This window comes from Crocodylus porosus, unplaced genomic scaffold (genome assembly GCF_001723895.1).
Source record: "Crocodylus porosus isolate Cpor-Errol unplaced genomic scaffold, CroPor_comp1, whole genome shotgun sequence".
NCBI classification, from domain to species: domain Eukaryota; kingdom Metazoa; phylum Chordata; order Crocodylia; family Crocodylidae; genus Crocodylus; species Crocodylus porosus.
The window spans coordinates 19,929,481-19,936,482 of NW_017728951.1; the positions used below are offsets into that span (position 1 = coordinate 19,929,481).

A 7,002-nucleotide genomic window follows, 5' to 3' on the forward strand; every position below is an offset into this window, starting at 1 on the left:
AGGGGCTGGTGGGAATGACTTATGAGGAAGGACTGAGGGAACTGGGCTTATTTAGTGTAGAGAAGAGGAGATTGAGAGGAGACTTAATAGTAGCCTTCAACTAGCTCGAGAGGGGTTCAGAAGAGGATGGAGCTGGACTGTTCTCAGCGGCGGCAGATGACAGAACAAGGAGCAACAGTCTCAAGTTGCTGCAAGGGAAGTTTAGGTTAGATATTAGGAAGGTAGTAAAACACTGGAACAGGTTACCCAGAGAGGTGGTGGAGTCCCCATCCTTGGAGATTTTCTAAACCCAGCGACACAAAGCCGTGGTGAGGATGATCTAGTTGGGGCTGGTGCTGGTTTGAGTAGGGGGTTGGACTAGATGTGACCTCCTGAGGTCCCCTTCAATCCTAACTTCTAATAATTCTATGAAATCCAGCCTCAGAAAGACTGGTCAATGCTAATACCTGATCACTGAAGCAAGTGGAACATTAGGGAAAACCCCTGGTCAGACCCAATTCACTGTCCCTTTCAGCATCCCCTCTCTGCTACTGTGTGACACAGGATATTGGGCAAGATGGCCCTATGGTCTGACCCAGCAAATAGCAGTTCTTATGGTCTTATGTTCTGGAGTGCACTAGGGAAAGCAACCAATTTTGGGGACCAAATCCAGGACTCACCACAGATCGAAAGCCCACTGCAGACCTTCAGGACCAGAAGCAGATTAGCTGGGAAGAGAAGTAGTATAGTAGCCTTTTGTGGGCTCAGTTCAAGTGCAATATAGCTGCTTTAGCAAGGTACGATTGGCTGGCTAATTAGCCTGGTCACAGTATTGTACAACTGTATGTAACACTGCTGTAGTGTCCCTGCCAACCAAGTGACTGCTGTTGCAGGGCATCCTGGGAATAAGAAGTGACGAAAAACTTCTACCTTCACCAGAAGCAGCATATTATGGGTCTACTGCTGAGCCAAGGTCAGTGGGAGAAATGATGGAAAGCCTAAGATATAGCCAGCTAATGAGAGAGGCACATGCACACTATTGCTGGTCTGCTTGGCAGTACTTCATACCTGTTGCTTTCCCAATTTGGCAAACAGATTTTTTTGTGCTAAATTTTCCCCAGTTAGCACAAATGCCTACTGGGGACCCCAAGACATAGCTCTAACTTCAGGACTGTCCCAGGAAATCCAGGACAGTTGGTGACTTGAGCTTTAGGTGAAACAGTCTCAGGGCTACGTTTACAGATGACAGAAAACTGGAGGCCAATTTCTGAGGGTGAGATTTATCTAGCATAGTACTACACAGCTAAAAAGTCCTTTTCCATCTCAGAAGGCAAAGACCGGCAGGCAAGCAGGTAGGTAGGTATTTAAAATGGAAAATAAATCAAATAAATCATGAATTTAATTTAAAAAAAGGCCTGCAAAAGTGGAGTGAGACCATATGGTTAATGCTAAGACAGCACTTTGATGCTTCCTCTACCACAAAGGCTGGTGACAGACACACTTTTCAGCTAATTTAAATGGGGAACGGGGTTGCTGCTTGGCACCCACATCAGTTATTGGGCAGCTATTATGCACGCATGCTCTTCTAGTCATACAGCTGACCTAAATCATGGTAGCTTTGCCCCTGAATGACATAGTGTGAAAGTTAGAAGTGTTTTTCTACAGGCGTACCCCTTTAGGAGCACGTAGAGGTAACAGTTACATGGGAACAGCTTCTACATATAATTTGACACCAGTATAATTGTCATGTCTGTCTACATCCAAAGTCACTCGTTTGTGTTTTGTCTGTCTTCTCGATTGCCGCTGGCTTGGAACATCCATTGTCTTGCAGCGAGTGAGCACGTCCTCTGATGAGTTATTCATACTGCATGCCGTCTGACAACAGCTAATGGAAACAAAGCAGCGCTCCACGAAGAGCTAACTTGCAAATTATATACAGGTATATTATATTATTTATATAACACTTCAAATTTTACGTCCCTCCTGCAGCTGTGTTCCTCCTGCTAATGATTACATCAGTTCCTATGAAACTGGAAAATAGCGGCCTAGTAAATGTGCAGGATAACCAGGGGAAGAAAATGGATTACATTATGTGTAGAAGATCTACATATGGCTCTGAGATTGGTTTCCCTGCTCAGGGCTGGTTCTCCCAATTCAAGCCTTGGTGACCAGGACCATGGAATTAACACGCTTGATGTGTAAACGACTTGCTTTGTCACACGCGTGTGTGTTGGCCGGATATTGACACCATAGCAACTAAAACGCTCCAAGATCTTTTCCAGCAAACTTTGGAGCTTGTGTAAAACCAAGGCGGATCCATCTTGAGACTGCCTCTACCTTGGTCAGGGGTCTTTCTAGACGGTTATCCTGAGGGTGGCTTTATCCCACTTGTCCCAACAGGGTTGTGAGAACTCAAATTTTCTTTTAAGCTTCTTCCCCTCTTCCCACTTTCCCTCCTTCCACTGTCTTTCTTGCTGGCAGACTCAATCACAGACGTTCTCCTATGAGTTAACCAGTAGAATTTCCTTTCTGCAGCAAACGACTCTGACAGTTCCCACTGCCACCTTTTGCACAGCCTGCCAATCAGAGATGTGAAAGAATAAGGGTAACTGCTCAATTTACATATAAAGAGACTTGCGTAGAATAAGGTCATTGTTTCTCCATCTGTCATTACAGGAATTATTTAACTGTCATTACAGGAATTATTTTGAGGGTGAAAAAAGAGCAAATCATAGTATTAATATTCATAAGATCTAAGTCCTCTGTGAGCAACTTTGAATAAACGAGACAGATCAACGCTGCGGCTTAGCTGAAGCTTACTCAGCTGATTAAAGTGGTTCATCATTTGGGAATAAATGTTCCACCTAAATTCCTGCAGCAAAGAATTTACTAATCCCCAGTGGACAGAGGACTCAGACTGAAAATTCACTTGAAGAAATAAACTGACCTGTTAACTCTGTAAAATAGCTCAAATTGCATTGTCGACATTTTTTCGATATTTTTAGTTAAAGCAACCAGGGAAACTGCAGTCTGGGACCAAATGAGAAATCAACATTTTGTTCAGCATTTTGAATGTCACTGGGGAATTTTCCCAACTTCAAAAATGTTACATATAGTGCATGCTCTGCTAAGCGTGCTTGTCATGGACTTCCTCTCTTTGAAATGCCACCTGAGATAATAAAGAGTGTGGCGCTTCAATTCAAATTCAAGGTTAATCTGTCTTCTCCACATCCTCTCCCTCATTGTGCTGGTATGTCGTTCATGGGAATGTTGATTAGTAAGAAAAGGTCCATATTTTGACCTGAAGACCCTCACCATCCAATGATGCTGTTCTCTTCCATCCACTTCACTCATGAACTTGTTCTTCTCTTTCTTTGCTGAATTCAGTAAGCTCTGTAGCTGACACTCTTGCCAACCCACCCAGGTCAACAAGTTATAGAGTAAAAATCGAAATCTTCCTTTCCCCCTTCACTGACCCTATCTAGAGCCACAGAAGGAAGATTTGCCCCCCAGCTCTTTGAGACTGATTGCAAACTGTTTAGTTCTCGGCTCAAAAAGTCCATGCATCTTTGAAACGGTAACACCTCGGGGAAGTGAATTACATGAAATCATTGGCCTTTTCAACTCAAGCGTCTCTTATTCATGGCTTCAAGCTGGGATCAGACCTGTGGGGTCAGGCAGCACCAAGGAAGTTAATTCAGTTCAGTGCATCTCAGCAGACATTTGACTTTCAGTGGTATTTTTGCCATTGAAACAATGCACTGGAGTGGTCCCATTAATGCATTATTACAACGTACCATTCCCATGTTCTCAGGTGTCTGTTTCCGTTTTTGCCTGTCATCGATTTTTCTAATGACTTTAACCTTTTCAGTTCTGTCTTCTGTTTTCTAGCTAAAGAGTGTTGGTGTCCCAGGCATAGCTCTGTGTATTCATATCCTCTGTCCCCATAAGAGAAGCAGTATAGAAGATCTTTCCCACTGCCGGGAACTAGTGACAGTTCTGCAACACATGGGTTGCAGTTAATTCCTGTGAATTTTTACACTTTTGGGTAAGTTCAGATTTGACCCATCCATGCTACAGTCTGGGATGGAGCCAACTGGTTCCATGCGAGCAATAAGATCATCTCCAGGTTTCTCATTACTATAAACAGTTCAGGTCTTGGCTGACTTCCCTCCAGCAGCTTTTATGTGGAAAACCTATGCCATTAACAGCTAGAAGTCTCAAGACTAAACAGCTTTCCTACCCAATGCCTGCATAAAATTCTTCAAAGAAGATGGCAAGACAGGGCGACAAATGTGGAAGCCTTACATTGTGCTGGTATGTCGTTCATGGGAATGTTGATTCGTAAGAAAAGACTCGGGTGTCTTGATCATGTCATCAAGCGAATGCCAGATCTCAGGATCCCCAAGAACGTGCTGAAGCTTGTGAAGGGTCTAGGAAGAGAGGCAGACCCCTGCGCAGACTTTGGGGTGCTTGCAAAGGTGACGTTGCCTCCTCCTTGGTTCCCACTCTATCCAGCAACCATAGTCCAGTTAGATTCCTTCATGACCCTATGAATATACGTGGTTATATCTTGGTGAATCAAAGCGAAGAACTAGTAATATGTCTAATAGCGCTTTACAGTTCATTTAAAAAAAAAACAAATGTGACCAAAAAGCTGCCACTTTGTTTTTTCTGATTTAAGTCAGAACATTAACTTTAACTGAGCATGGTTTTTTGTAGGCGACATTTATTTTATTCATTATTCCTGATGCCTGATCTAGACTTCGTGGTTTTTCTTCCATAGAAGATCAGTAAAGACAGGAACTGATGCTCAGGAGAACAGAGATAAATGATCTGGAATAAATTAGCCAATCCGTTGTGCAAAATTCTAGTGGAAAAAATTGGGAGAACTTTTATCAGAAACGCTGGAAACTATGTGATGCATGATTGCTGGTTTCTAACCACTTAACACCATTTATCATTCTCTCAGGGGGTTGCTACCCAGTAATAAAATCTTTTATGGGCGCTCGTATACTTGGTAATTAATTATGGTGCATTTTCTAGTCCCAAGTAAATTGGGAATTAGAAACTAAAAACTTTTTTCATTGTATTTTTTAAGAGGCCTGCTTCATCAGGGTAATTGAGCAGGGACATGGACTTGAGCTTGATGAGACTGAATGCCTGGCTATGAAAATTTCTGAAGTAGGCTATCCAAAGAGAGATCTTCATCCAGAAACTCACCGCTGTCATTGGAAGGCTTTTCCTTGATCAACTGACTTCAATTCTGGCCCTTAGTGCAAGAAATCTCTTAATCTGCTTCTCGACTAAATTGAGATTTGCTTTCCTACAACACCCTTGAAGGACATGGGCTAAATATTAGGAGGCTGATTAGCAGTGGTGTGTGAAATGTCTCGTTCTCATTCTCGTGTACCTGTAAATGTGGACATCCTGATTGGCGCACGTGTTGGAGATCTCCGAACAGAAGCCATGACTGAGCTGCGTTCCAACTGGAGTAAACTCGAAACATCCGACATGTGATCTTTGGATGTCATGTTCAAGTTCTTTAGCACGTCATTTTCTGCCACTAAACCCATATGTCAAATACTGAGTACTAGATCTTTAGGCTGTCAGTCCAGGATATACCACAAACTCTCACAAATGAATTTTACTAGATGCATTCCAGGGGAATAGCTGAATTTTCATCCATGTTCCATAAAACAAAAAATACAATGAAGTATCCAGATGAGTATTTACATTTTTATTTTATTTTGAGAAAATATAAAAATGGAATAACATAGTTGTTTAGACTATGAGGAGCAAACAATCTCTCTTTTTTTTTTTTAAATGGCAAATTGGGATTTTTGACATTTCCTTCTGATTCAAAAGTAAAACCATATTTCAAAACTCGCAGACTTCCTCACGACAAAAACTTCCAGTCCCTGATCAGCTCTGCTGCTCACACAGTGTTCCATACAAGCTGTTCTCAGTCATCTTGAAATCATTAACCAGATCTCAGTTGTACAGGTAAAAGAGTCTCTGTAGTTTATAAACTATTCCCAGATAAATGATTGCAATACTTAATAGTATGCAAACACTTCTCTATTGTTGCATCAGAGAGGGAGTGTTATAAAAGAATGTCTTCGGGTGATTAAATGTTCCTGCATCCAATGGACACCTCAAATGCAAAATTATCCATGTAGATTTCTCATTTCTTTTCTCCCCAGATGATACAGGTATTTACCTGTAAAAATAAAAAGCAATGTATAGGTTTAGGCTAACCACAAATTAGTAACATTAGTTGATACAGCTGCCTGATATCCTAACACACTGCAACTCAGCGTGGCTATTCCTCTTGCTAGAACCATCCACTTGCTGGAAGAATTTTAGACTTTCCACAGTAAAGAAAATAATCCTTTTTATTTGGATCCAAAAACAGCCCATAAGCATCTCTCACTACTGTCCCACTGGAATGATAGGCACCAGCACTTCTATCACTAGTCTTTATAACAACTATACCTTGTATCTTCAGACTGTCGTACCAACACCGAGCTAAATTCATCACTCAGGTAAGCAAGCATAGCTCCCGTTCCACACATTTGTATGAGGGTTGAATCTGAACCAGCTTCTAATACTCCAGAGTTACCAGAGTTGCGACACTACTGTTGAAGCTTAAGTAATCAGTCTTCCATTGCAAAATGTGCTTGAATTATATGAAACAGATGTGATCGTCCTTTCTTTCTCCAACCCCATGTCTGTCCTGAGTGTGAAGGTCCCAGTTTAAGCTTGATTAGGACCATGTGGATTTCTCATGAGTTTCAAGTTAAGCATATGGTTAAACATTTTGCTGAAGTGGGGGCCTAGCTTGTAAGCTGTTTGAGCCAAAGACAATCTTACAATGTATTTAGACAGTGGAAGTGTAATCAAGTTCCCATCCCAGATGGAGCATCCAGGGTTTCATAGTTTCATAGTTTGTAGGGTTGGAAGGGACCTGAGCAGATCATCTAGTCCGACCCCCTGCCATGGCAGGAAAGAGTACTGGGG

General features: G+C 42.0%; 1 long non-coding RNA gene across 1 annotated transcript in view; it reads right to left on the bottom strand.

The window, feature by feature from the left end:
• Positions 1-5,803: 5,803 nt before the first annotated feature.
• LOC109323929 overlaps positions 5,804-7,002 on the bottom strand; it is a 2,956-nt gene continuing 1,757 nt past the window's right edge. Inside the window, exon 2 of the long non-coding RNA XR_002104786.1 lies at positions 5,804-6,202. This is a non-coding gene — a long non-coding RNA (uncharacterized LOC109323929). The remainder of the gene's footprint in view (positions 6,203-7,002) is intronic.